General features: G+C 39.7%; 1 pseudogene; it reads right to left on the bottom strand.

The window, feature by feature from the left end:
• Positions 1–706: 706 nt before the first annotated feature.
• On the bottom strand, positions 707–9,534 carry LOC103255877 (annotated as a pseudogene).
• Between the last annotated feature and the right edge of the window lie 3,981 nt (positions 9,535–13,515).

Raw genomic sequence — 13,515 nt, 5'->3', positions numbered from 1 at the left:
ACAAAAACATTGCAAAAATTCATCAAACTGTGTGTCAAAAGCATCAGCTAACTGGAAGAAGCATAACAGACCAAATAAAAATCAATAGAGATTCAGTTAGAAAAATCCTAACTGAAAATCTTGGCATGAAAAGTTGTATGCCAAAATGATCCCAAAGGAGTTCTTGCATCACAACAATGCACCAGCTCACACATCACTGTCTGTGTGAGAATTTTTAGTCAGTAAACAATTAACTGTGTTTGAACACCCTCCTTACTCACCTAATCTGACCCCCAATTACTTTTTCCTTTACCTGAAGATAAGGAAATATTGAAAGGAAGACATTTCAGAACATCGAGGGTAATACAATGAATGCCATGCTGACCATTCCAAAAGAAGAGTTCCAAAATTGTTTTGACTGGTGGACTAGGGGCTGGTGTTGGTGTATAGTTTCCCAAGGGGAGTACTTCAAAGGTGAACATAGCGATATTCAGCAATGAGGTATGGATCACATTTTCTAGGATGAGTTTGTGTACTTAATTGTCAGACTTCGTAATAATGTCTCTTTATAATACCTCTCAATGATTTTATTTTTCTGTGTCATTAAATAATTGCATCAAAAACATAGTAATAATACCTTTCAACAAAATAAATGTTTCTTCCCTAAGAGAGTACTCCCTAAGAGACTACTCCAGAGGCCATGTAGTTCCCTTTAAACTCAATTACCTCATGAATGAATGCTCTGATAACCTGCTGAAGCAAGCAGGCGTAGTGTTAGTAGTGAGCTAGGAAAAGGGGACAGCCCGGAGCAGCCTTAGCTGTCTTCCTTTCCCTGCAATAAGCTCCTTCATATCCCTGATAACTATGACAGACAAATTTCTCCGCCATCACTACCGAGTCTGTATCAGACATGTTTCCTTTCACAGTAAATCCCCTGTCCTCAGAGGCCTCTATGAGGTAACTTACAGGGTTCAAGTGCAGGTAACTGGGAGTTTTCCACATCTTCCATATGCACCGTGCATTATTCCTGCAGAGGTGAAGACTGCATACCTCAGTGGCCTTGGTCACATTGACTATATACCTCCCTAAATCAGAGCTCACAAACTGCTTCACCTTTGTACAATTGCCCTAGAAATGGAGAAAAACAAATGGGGTTTAGTGTTTCTCCTGGTACTGATAGAGCTTCTAGACTCACAAGGTGGTTCTTTGGATTCAGTTGAAACCTAATGGCTTGGTTCCAGTTGGTGAACTCTCAGGTTCCAGAGCACGATGGCACATGAGTCCCAGATCAGAAAGGGGACAGGAGATGGAGAGATGGAGAGTATGCGACAGGCAGGCTAAGCAAACAAACTTGCAAATGGGCCCCAGAATCAGCATATACAACCTTGCCTTCCTCCGATTTACATCCCACTCCCCCACCGATCTCCCAAGTTAACGGGTGTGAAAAGAAGAGGAACACACCCAAATTAGAAGTCATGCCAGAGCTGCTGTCTCAGAACACTTTCCAGGTATGTGGTGCCTCCACGGTTGTCAGAACCTGAATCATTATATTTCACCATTTCTTGTCAAACATCAACTTGCAGCTTTCTGGGCTCTCCTGTTAATTATGCTCAAATAGCAACTGTCCTGGGTCCTACATTTCCATATACAATTAAAACACAGGAGAGCCTGTAAGAATGTGCAATGCAGTAACCCCAAATATGAGAAGGCTTGCACATAATGTTTACTTATTCCAAAGAAGTCTCCCAAAGGTCTTGCAGGGAAAGACATTGGTTTATTAAAACTTACAGAATGCAACGGTGGCAGCAGATCAGTGAAGAATGTGTACCTCAGGGCAGTATAGCAACCCAGTTTATAATCATGTTAATCATTCAAATTGCTATTCAGTGTGTAAGTGACAATTACATTGTTTTCAGCTTTGCATGGTCACCAGCATCCCACGACTCATTACTGGGAGTATGCATATCCCTCAGAGACCATCCTTGACTGGAGACCGCTCTCTGAGCGAGGAGGCACGAAGAAACCAGGTACAGGGGAAACAGTCTATATCCAAACAATACCTCACAGACTGACTATGTAATTTTCGTGTTCGTGGTTCCTATTATTTTCTAAACAGAGGTTGTCTGGGTTGTGCTCCCACCTTCCTGAGGGAGCTCTTCTCCTGGGCCCCGTGGGGGCTGGAGTAGAAATATCACATTTGGAAAGTCAGGAATTGATCCTCTCAGTTTCTACCTACTTCTCCTAGTTGGGCATAGTCATAAATCATTTCATGAAGACTATCTCAGCAGCAACAGGTTGAGTCTATAAAGTTCTAAGAATAATATCAGATTACCATGGACTTGCAAAATATGCAACTTCACAAAAAGTGTTGAGGATACTAGTATTATAGTCAATGAAAAATATGATGCATTCTAGAAATATAAACAAATGACATCTGGAAATACAGAAGAGATTGTGATTAATGTTGACTGGGTAGAATTAGAAAAACTTGGAATAATTATGTTTTAGCTGGGAGAAATTTGAAGAGATAAACATCTTATTTTAAATGCTATTAATTTTCAGCTGATTTCTCTGTAGAGAAAAAAATAACTTCAATGTGGAGATCTAAAAGTTACCACCTATTTCTGCTTCTCAAAATAGGATATCACATTTTATGTAGTGGTTACATACAAGGGTACCAGCCTCAGACTGTGTGTGGTTATTGCCAGCTCCCCTGCTAAGTAACCTAAACAGCTGTTAACCTGGTTAGGTTCCCTCTCCAGTTTCCCCGGCTGTAAATGAGAACGAGTGTCACGACCTCACATGACCAGTGAGTGAGTAAATCCAAAACAACAAAATCTTTCAGCACAAAGTAAATATTCATCAAATGTCAGTGTGATGATTACTCCCTTTATAAAAGTAAATATTTATCGAGCCCTTTCTATGTATAAGATACTGATTTTGGACTTTTATTCTGAGGCAGGTTTATCATGGGGACCTTGAGACCTTTGTTAGAGTGAGATTACAAAACAAAAAAAAGAGAAAATACTTTAAAAATCATTAAATATACCTTCAAGGTACTGACTTACCTCAGATGAAGTTAAATTCATGTCTCCCCATATAACAATGCCTGCAGCTCCCAAGGCAGCACTTTCTCCTATGGTACTGACTAGATCTTGCTAGATGTAAGAGAGTAGAGTTCATTACTAATTTGAATTTGAATAAAACTACCCACCAGGAATTGGGATTAGGAGCTGAATTCAGTACAATAGGGCTGGGATGGAGCTCATATAATCCACTTTCTTAGAGTGACTCAAATGTTGAATGAACCAAGACTCAAAATCACACTCTATAATCATATGCAAAAATATGTAAATATTTTTAAAGGAAAACTTAGTTTTTTTTCCATTCAGGATATTATTTTGGAGACACTTAGCCTATTTACAGTTATCAAAAGTTGTTCACTTAAATTGGTTGGAGGCATATGCCCACAAACCAGCTCATAAAAGTGGGACCCAAAAAACCAGGAATTTATCTTAAAAAATTGTGTATTTATTTTCACATGTTTAAACTGTAGTCACCCTCAAAGTACTCTTCACTTGATGCAATACATCTAATTAAGATGCTTTTTGCCCTGCTCAAAAATTTTAAGATTCATCGATTTTGATGTCTTTTAGTGTTTCTGCCATTTTTTTGCTTCATCTCTTACACGGTGCAAAACATTTTCCTTTTAGGACTTTTTTATACAGGGAAACACTTGGGGCAGGATCAAGTGAATTGGCAGGATTGGGTATGGGGGTCATGCTTTTTGGGGTCAATAACTGCTGAACACTCAGTGTAGTGTGTTAACAAATTCATTGAAATAATCTCCAAAAAAAATTCACTGAAGCCGAATGCAGCCTCTCACAACAACACTATGTGGTACACCAATGCCAATGGGTTCCTAGAACACTCACCTAGTGGAGGAAGCCTGTACTACAAGGGGCCCACCCTCCAAAAGATAATTCCTTCCTTTTGGTGGTACCCTCTCCTATGTACATGACCCATAAATAGAATCCAAAAGTTTTCCTTCTCCAAATGCAATCCTCTTAACCAGGTTCCTTTTCAACTTTGCAACATGTTCCTGCAGAACTTTACTGACTCAGATAAGTGTCATTTCAATTCCAAGGCCAGGCAAACAAGCAGTGCCAAGGGCTTGCAAGCTCTGACTTGGCCCAGCTTTTATATTTGGTCACTAAATTTACCTGTGTTTAATTTCAAAGTACCTGACTTAATGGGCTTTATTAATGACTCATCCAACCATGGAAAAGTTACCAGGATTTTCTGCAATATGGTTAAGAGAGAAGAAGGCAAGATTCCAACAGAGAGAATTTTAATTTTATAATCTTAAAGGATTATTGTTTTCATGTTTAAAGATTAACATGGATCTTGACTGTTTCATGGGGAAAATTAAGAGTTCAACATATGTCATTGACTTTCCAGTTTATTAGATTATAATATATTCTCCTACTCTTTAGGATACTAACTATTCGCCTTTGACTCCAAGATTGAATTCCACCAGTCATATGCTAGAAAAGAATATGGATGATTTGGTGGAAAATGCAAAGCTTCAAACTGTATTTTTCCTTGTGCTCTTCATATTAATATCAGAACTTGACAAATCTCTTTATCTGATACTTTTATAGTCCACCATTCAAAGGTTTTACAAATTCAGCTCTTAAAGTTTTTTTTTTTTTTCCCCTAAAGGGAAAAAAATTTTGGTTTAAACAAATTTCCCTTTCAGGTTCATGTTTATTTCCATCCTCTATGACCACAGTATCTGCCGAACAGGTCAGAGCTGACATGACAGGAAGGGGAGGAGGTTTTATGAGGTCTAAATAAGAGAGTGTAAATGAAAGGACTTTGAAAAGGCTCATTGGTACAATGAATACTGTCTATGCAGCACCCAAACTGTAGACTCTGCTGGGCCCATGTCCATTGCCTCTTTTGGCAAAAAACATGAGAGAGAAGAATTCCTCATTGTGCTCCCTTTGAAACTTCCCTGAAAACAGTGATGTAATATTCACATAGTGAATTCAGGGGCAGAAATCCCCAAGAGCTCTCCTTTAGGTTAAGACATCATCATCAAACAGGAGGACATAGCCTTTACATTTTGTATTTATAGGTTATTAATCCATATTCATAGGTTACTGAGCTCTATTCTGTGAGTATGGGAGTTACAGACGTTTGTGGTAAAGGCCACACCTTCTGAGGCTAATGTTAAATGAGTTATCAAATTAGTTTCTCATCAAATTAGCTCACTGTCACCTAGCTGAGAGCAGGGTGCTGAAGGAATCACAAAGCAGCTATGTTTGAGGGATCAGAAACACAAGAGCACAACCCAGTGAGTATTACGGATCACATACAAGATGCCTCTGGAAGTAGATTGGGACCAGTTGAGAATATGAGCCACATGGATGTTGTCACACAAAAGGAGAAAGAAAAGAGCAAAGAAGAGGTGGTGAAAATAAGGTAGACAATGAGGATGACCACGAAGATGATGGACTGCAGCTGAGAGTCCTGAGTGATGCCCTTAAAGATAAACTCAGCACCAGAGAGTGGTTTTCTTTACCTATTGTTTCAACTGTATCTGTACCTAGAACTCATTTACCTAGGAGTGTAGTAAATTTTCAAAATAAGCAGTAATCTGCAAAGGAGGTATATAAGCAGAGGTGGTGAAAATAAATCTCCCAGGTAAAAGTGTGGCAAAAGTCTGCTTTGCCCCAACCCATGTTTCTTGGACCCAAATCAAGGTTTAGCAGCAGAAGATAGGGATACCCAGAGGACTCAGCCTTCTCACTTATGTGTCCATCTCCAGTGGATACCAGAGAGCGTGGAAGAAAGGTGCCCACTGTGGAGAGCCGGAGACTTACTAGTGAACTCCCTGTGTGCACTACCAGAGGGAGCAGTAATTATTTATTGGAATGTACACATCTTTAAATCTAGAACCAAAGAAACCCCCTTTGTTATTTTTTTTTAAAGCACAGCACACGTATGGAACTGGAGGCCATTATCTGTGGCGAAATAACTCAGAAACAGAATGTCAAATACCTCGTGTTCTCACTTAAAAGTGGGAGCAAAACAATGTGTACCTATGGACACACACAGTGGAATCATAAATGCTGGAGACTCTGAAAGCTGGGAGGGTGGGAGGGGATGAGGAATAAGAAGCTCCCTACTAGTACAGTGTTCCCTATCCAGGTGATGGGTGCACTAGAAATCCAGACGTCACTACTATACAATATATCCAAGTACCAAAACTGCACCTGTACACCTGTACTCCCTAAATCTGTCCATCTAAACAAATAAAGCTTTAAGAAGCACAACATCAGGTTGCATCTAGACTGCATTCATATGTAGGTGATTTAGGCAATCTTTGATGTGAATGGAGGTTTTATTGCCTTCATGTTATTCCCTCAAGCTATGGTTGCTGCCTGAGAGTTCATTCTTAAATATTCCGTATTTCAGTTTAAGCCTTTGATACCAGTTTTAAAAAGTGATAGACACACCACAACTATTTCTTTCATGCTTTACATTTTCATAAGCATTTTCTCATATACTTGTGCTAGGTGAGTAGGGCAGGTAATACTGTCCTGTTTTGTACACCAAGACACTGAGGCATTGAGGTTCCAGGGAGGTTACGAGATGTATTACTTACAGGTAAGTCTTTTTTCTAATCTTAACTTTATGTGCATGTTTTAAAATGCAGGCACCATTGGGAAGGTCATCAATGGATACTATTAATGATTACTTAGATCTTGATACAGATGAATATCAGGTTTTAAAACATTTGTCAGCAGATTTTTATTATGCATAGGATACAATGATGAGTACATTTATGGTTTAAAAACTTGAGAATAGCATACCATTTACAAAGAGAAAGGGTGCTTCTTTTTTCCAGAGAGGGAACACAGTATTTCTGAAACCGTAGCTACATAAGAAAGTTTACCTGGGTTCACAAAATGTTCCAATAAGCTAAATAAATCTCTTGAAATGAACATTTTGTCCCTTAAAGTTTATTGTGTCTTCCAAAGGTAAACTTATTATCACTAAAGAAAGGAATTGGTTGAGTCAAATATAGAAAAGGAAAAACTTTATAAAAGAAGGTGGTATTTAACTCTCGATTCAATTCCAGAGTAGTCAAGATGATTTTGTAAAGATTTAGATAATTTTTAAAAACATTCCAGAGAGTCTTGATTTCCTGTCATTCTTCATTCAGTTATGTATTGCTAATTCTTCTGGAAGATATGAATATCAGTTCACCATAAAACTTTTTTCCCTCTTCCTCATCTCATGAAAGATATTGGAGGCAGAACATTTACCATATTCATACCTACACATCATTTCTTCCTCTGATGAATATACTCTATATAGATGTTCCACAAATACCCACTGGTCAGGGCAGGGCCCTTGCCTGGGTGTTTCCTAAGCCTTCTCCTTAGGATGCTTAATGCTCAGAGCATCTTTATTTTAACACATGTCAACAAGTTGAAATTTGTCATGGTGAAGAGAGAAGAAATGCTTCCATTAAAACATATTAAATGTCTTGTATTTAGTAATATCGTGAAACACTGTTTATGTGAAGGCCTGAACAAGTCTCAGGTCTTCTCAGTGTGACTATACTACACATAATTATCCAAATTCAAAGGTTAGCATGCCAACTACTTTCCCTAGAAGTTTCCATTTAAAGGACCAGACTAGCAAAGACAGAGGAAGGGCGAGAAAAATCTGGCTGAAAGTTTACCTATTTTAAAAGTCACCCTCATGATGTACATGAGGTATTTGGCAGCATACACAGCTTGTAAAATAAGCAGACAGAATCAAACTTCTATCTGTAAGTTTTAACCAGAGTTATAAAACTGTTTACTGGTGATTAAAATAATGAATGTAGACCTCTTAGCAACTTTCCACTCACTGCGGTCATAGGGGCAAGAATAACCCAGGTGGATACATCTATAGACTGCTTTTAGCAAATCTACCACCTCTCTCACACCTTTTTAAAATTTAAACAAATGATTTGTGGGGAAAAAAATAGCATAAAATTTACTCTTATTCATGTTTAAGTGTGTAATTCAGTAGTGTTACACATATTCACATGGTTGTACCTCCCTTGTACCTTTTATCAAAACTGCTATTGTACATTGCAAAGAAAATCTTTTTTAAAAACCTCTTGGCATTTGAGATGGTAAAGCCAGAGCAGGACTCCCTTCAATTTCATTTCCACATCCGTGTGCAAGCCCTACATTTAAAAATATCCTTTTTGACACTCTAACCTGTTCACTGACAATCATGCCAACATACTTCCAAAATGACCAACTGCCGGAAGTGAGGTCAAGGATGGGGAGATAGAAGTGTAGTTGTTGCAGGTAACTCACTTTAATCCCTTTCTACCTGACTTCGTTCTGTAAATAAATAGATAAGGTAATCAACTTTCAACCTGCATCAATTAATAGTCTAAGTGGATGGCTAGTCAAGGAAGAATTACACTCTTCACTAACAGACCAATAAATGGAGTTAATTCATCTAAGAGCACAATTATCAAAGAAAAGTCTCTCATAAAGATAGGAAGAAATTCCCCACCAGTGGGCAAGGAGCTTCTTACCCTAGAAAGAAAAAATAAGGGTTCGTCTCTGTACCCCAGCCTTGTGTAGACAAATACAGGTAAAGCATAGTCATGGGATGTCATGGTGGAGATCCTCATGGATTCATGCACCCGAAACTGTGAGGAACGCAGAACATTGTCACCATCTCCAAGGGATTTCCTGATGCCAACAGAAGGATATAAAGCAGCACTCCTGTTCCACAGGCAAGAGAGCTCGTTGTTCCTCAGAACTTCCTCTTCTGGACATGACCCCGTATAGTTCGGGGCATAAATATAATTGTGGCAATTGGGATATAAATAATAACCCCAAAGGCCTTTGGGTCGGCTCTTAATTCCCAAGTTGATGATTTCCTTCATGAAAGCTTTAGCACTTTCTTCAAAGGTCACTTTGGCTAAATGTTTGATAACAATAGCTGATACATTCTTTTGCATATCAGAAATAAGTTTTCTTAATTTCTGTCTGTAGACATCTTTTGTATTCCAGTTCCAAGTCCACTGGGGTCACTAATATTCCCAGTCTATCACAGCAAGTCCGCTGAAATCTTCAGCAGGAATGTAATAACTAATAACCTCATCGACTTTTTCCCGATGAACTTATGTTCTAGGGGAGACCCCCATTGATGGGAACCTCCTGTGATGTATACCATGGATAGTGCCCCAGTCTGCTGACATAAAATATAGTGACGTTTTGCCCCTGCCTTGGCTAGTGGACTTCCCACCACCTGAAACATTTTCATGTTTAGTCTTAAATTATATTTTATCAAACACTAATCTGTTGGAGCAATCCAAGCAACTATAAAAGGCTTTCTTTGATAAATTGGAAGTCAGAAAGGTTTTAAAGAGATAGACTTCAGAATTAAAAACATAAGTCATGATGTGAGATGAACTGGTTGGGAAACACAAAGTCTTAACTGTCCTTCAGATAATAGTTTCATGATAAGATCAAAATCGTATGTTATCTTCTGCTGTAATACTCTAGAAGGCCTATGGAGAGATTTAAGTTTCAGTTAGTGATACTTCTGAGGAAAAAGACTCAAATAGTGAGTGGATATTATCATTATTTATTTACATGTCTTAAAGTGCATTTTAGTTAAAGGTCTTAAAGAGATCTACAAATAAATTGAAATATAGAAGCAAGTGTAGTGACCTAGCTTCTACTTAGGGCCAGGCATCACAGTTCAACAAGCATTAATGGAACACCAGAGCCTGTGACCAGAAAACAGAAACAAAAAGATGTGATCCTCACCTGTAAGGGGCCCGTGATCAAAAGAATATGTAAAATAATACTTACTGTCATTTTGGAAAACTCATAAAATCCTAGGCATTTATGCCTAAGTACTTTAAAGACACTTATGCAGGGTTCGGTGGCTCAGCCTGTAATCCCGCACTTTGGGAGGCTGAGGTGAGTGGGTTGCCTGAGTCCGCGGGTTCGAGACCCGCCTGAGCAACTTGGCGAGACCTCATCTCTACAATAAATCAAAAAATCAGCCGGGCATGGTAGCGCGTGCCTGTAATTCCGGCTACTCAGAAGGCTGAGGCGGAAGGATCGCCGGAGCCCAGCAGGTCGAGGCTGCAGTGGCTGGGAGCGGCCACTGTACTCCAGTCTGGGCGACAGAGTGAGACTCCAACTCAAAAAATTAAAAAATTAAAAAATTAAAAAAATAAACATACTTATTTCTGTTAATCTTGTCATACCTGTGTAAGGCTTATCATTATATTTCCATCTTACAAATTTGGAAACTGAATCTTAGGGTGATAAAGGAGGCTTGCCTGATGTCACATCACATGGAAGGCATGGCAATGGAAATTTTTAATAAATAATAAAAATGCATAATAAATACTACATGATCATTTATTGGATCAATTACTTCTCCTGGCCGTAGGGAGTAGGTAGAAGGGAAAGTGACAAGGAATGCCCTAGTGGAGATGCTTGAGTTGAGGGACGAGGTGTGTAGGTGTTTGGATAGTTAGAAGACAGATGAAGATAGCAACTACTTTGTCAGGTTCCCTCTTTAGTCATCTCTCTGTAAAACTACTACAAAATAAGTATTTTTGAAAATCTCATTAAAGGGCTAGATGGCATAAATTCTTACAGTCTTCTATGTCATTAAGATGAAAATGCATTGTGTTTACCCCTGAAGCTAGGGTCTCAAGTAAGACCTTTGTCCTTGACTGAGTGCCTAGGACATGAGCCCCTTCCTCTGCAGTGAATTCTGTACCATATGGGGGAAGGATGGGGGCAAAAAAAAATCTGGAAATGTTTTTTGGAGGGCAGGCCCCTTGTAGTGCAGGCTTCCCCTGCTTAGTGAGTGTTCTAGGAACACACCAGCATCTGCACCAGTTAGTTGTGAGAGGCTGCATTCGGCTTCAGTGAATTTTTATTTTGGAGATTCTTTCAAGGCATTCTGTGATGGGTGAATTATGAACGCGCCTGCCTGCACCACGCTGAGTATTCAGCAGTTTTTTTAAATCAAAAACGACATGACCCCCGTGCCCTGCCTCTCTCAATTCACCCGATCTCACCCTAGTGACGTTTTTGTTTTCCCCATGAAAAAAGTCCTCAAAGGGAAACGTTTTGACAGCGTGGAAGAAGTGAAACAAAAATGGCAGAAGCACTGAAAGGCATCCAAACTGATGAGTTCAAATACTGTTTTGAGCAGTGGAAAAAGCATCGCAATAGACGTACTGCATCACACAGAGGAGAGTACTTTCAAAGTGACTCCGTTTTAAACTGTAAGAATAAATACACAATTTTTAATAAATAAATTCTGTTTATTTTTTGTCTTCCACCCCTCCCTGTACCTCTTGGTGGAAGGCAGATCCTATGTTTCATTTAAAAAGCCAAAACATCCGGGCACTTTCCCAGCCTTTGTTGCAGTTCGTGGTAGAATATGACCTTGGCCAGGTCAACTAGACGCATGCTCGGGGCTTCGATTCCAAGAGGCTGAGGTGGCATTGCCAGTAGTGACATTGTCCAGGAGCAGCAGGCCCTGGGGCCATTCAGAACGTGGTGTCCGCTGTCAAGTGGCAACATTGTCCTCCCGAGACAGTGCTTCTCTTTAAGTGGGTGAATTGTTATTTTGGCTGCTTACGACCAGGCGCTCCAGTTGACAGAGGCTCTTTTCATTGACTCTGAAGGTTTAGGTGCATTTCCAGCAGCAAAGCCCAACACCTGTGCGCTGCAGTTTGCTTGTAATGATCATTTTTAGCCACCAGGTGTCACCAACCAAACCTCATAGAGTTTCTCAGGCCTTTGAGGTAAACAACTTTTTAAAAAATTAAAGCATAGCCAGGTGCAGTGTCTCACGCCTATAATCCCAGCCCAGCACGTTGGGAGGCAAAGCAGGGAGAATAGCTTGAGCCCAGGAATTCGAGACTAGCCTAGGCAGTATAGCAAGACCTTCTTTCTGATCAACAACAATAACAAAAACAAGAATCAGAAAAATAAGCTGGGCGTGTGTGCATGGTGGCACAGGCCTATAATCCCACCTACTCCGGAGCCTGACGAGGAAGAATCTCCTGAGCCTGGGAAGCTGATACAGTGGTGAGCCATTACCACACCACTGAATTCCAGCCTGGGCTACAAAGTGAAACCTTGAGTCTATCAAAAGAGAGAGAGAGAGAGAGAGACAGAGACAGAGAGAGAGAGAGACAGAGAGAGAGAGAGAGAGAGTGAGAGAGAGAGATAGAACTTTATTGCTTTGGCAATTAAAAAAATAAGACAATGAAGTTTGACATGTGGATTGGCTTCCTTTTATGAGAGTTCTCCATAGCATGCAGTGGATAGCCTTGGCAAATCCAAATTTTTAAGTAATTTGTAAAACTTTATTCAAAACCATTTAAAAAGTCCCAATTAAGTGAATATATGCAGTCGGACACTGGCTCACACCTGTAATCCCAGCACTCTGGAAAGCAGGAGGATTGCTTCAAGTCAGGTGTTCAAGACCAGCCTGGGCAACATAGCAAGACCTCACCTCTGCAAAATACTTTTAAAAAATTAACCTGCCGTGGTGGTGAGTGTCTGTAGTCCTGGCTCTTCAGGAGACTGAGTTACGAGGATCACCTGAGCCCAGGAGGTTGAGACTGCAGTGAGCCATGATCATGCCACTGCCTTCCAGCCTGGGCAACAGAGTGAGACCCTGATGGGAAAAAAAAATTGATATACAAAAAATATCCGTTTTCAAGAGCTATAGAGGTAGATATTTTCATTTATTAAATAAATATTTGTACTCCTCCACAACACAAAGATAATTAAGAGTACACCACTTAGTAGTACTGCAGATCTAAATTATAGTTTGAAGAGAACAGTATTTTCAAGGGAATCTGATTTTATGAGTAAGAAAAAAAAAACCATGATACTCAAAACTGCCTCTCCTTTTTGATTTTTTCAATTTTATTTTGTCTCAGGGTAAGAAAAATGGGTTTGCTTATGGGTTTATTAATGGATGAGGGAATTTTTCTTTAAATTTAAAATTCAGTTCTTGTAAGAGAAGACTATATTTGTGTAAAAAAAAAATCCACTCTGCCAGAACATGTCCTATGTTGTGTTTCATTCTAAGCACACTTTCCAGTGACTATTGCTTCCCCTTGCCGGCCCCTTATACCACCACAGAATGTCCTTATTCATTTCTTACAAAGTTATTAAATGATTCTCTCCTACTATCCTGGAATGTTATTATTCTTTCTGTTCCCCTGAATTGGAGGTACAGAAGACATTGGCAGATGGCGGTCATAGCGCCTGATAAAATGTAGACGATGAATACAGGCAGAATAAGTAAAATTCCGTACCCATGTCTTCTGTTGCTGTATGTGTCCTGTTCCTGCTTCTCGTGCAGCCAGGTCATGGCACCAGTACCCATGCTGTCCCTTTCCTGATTAAACATGGCTTGCTGGCATGAGATCCCCTCACAGAGACT

Source organism: Carlito syrichta, unplaced genomic scaffold (assembly GCF_000164805.1).
Source record: "Carlito syrichta isolate Samal-C Ts95f unplaced genomic scaffold, Tarsius_syrichta-2.0.1 Scaffold288567, whole genome shotgun sequence".
Taxonomy (NCBI): Eukaryota; Metazoa; Chordata; class Mammalia; order Primates; family Tarsiidae; genus Carlito; species Carlito syrichta.
Note: the sequence above shows the minus strand (reverse complement) of the source record. Positions and strands in the feature narration are given on the sequence as shown.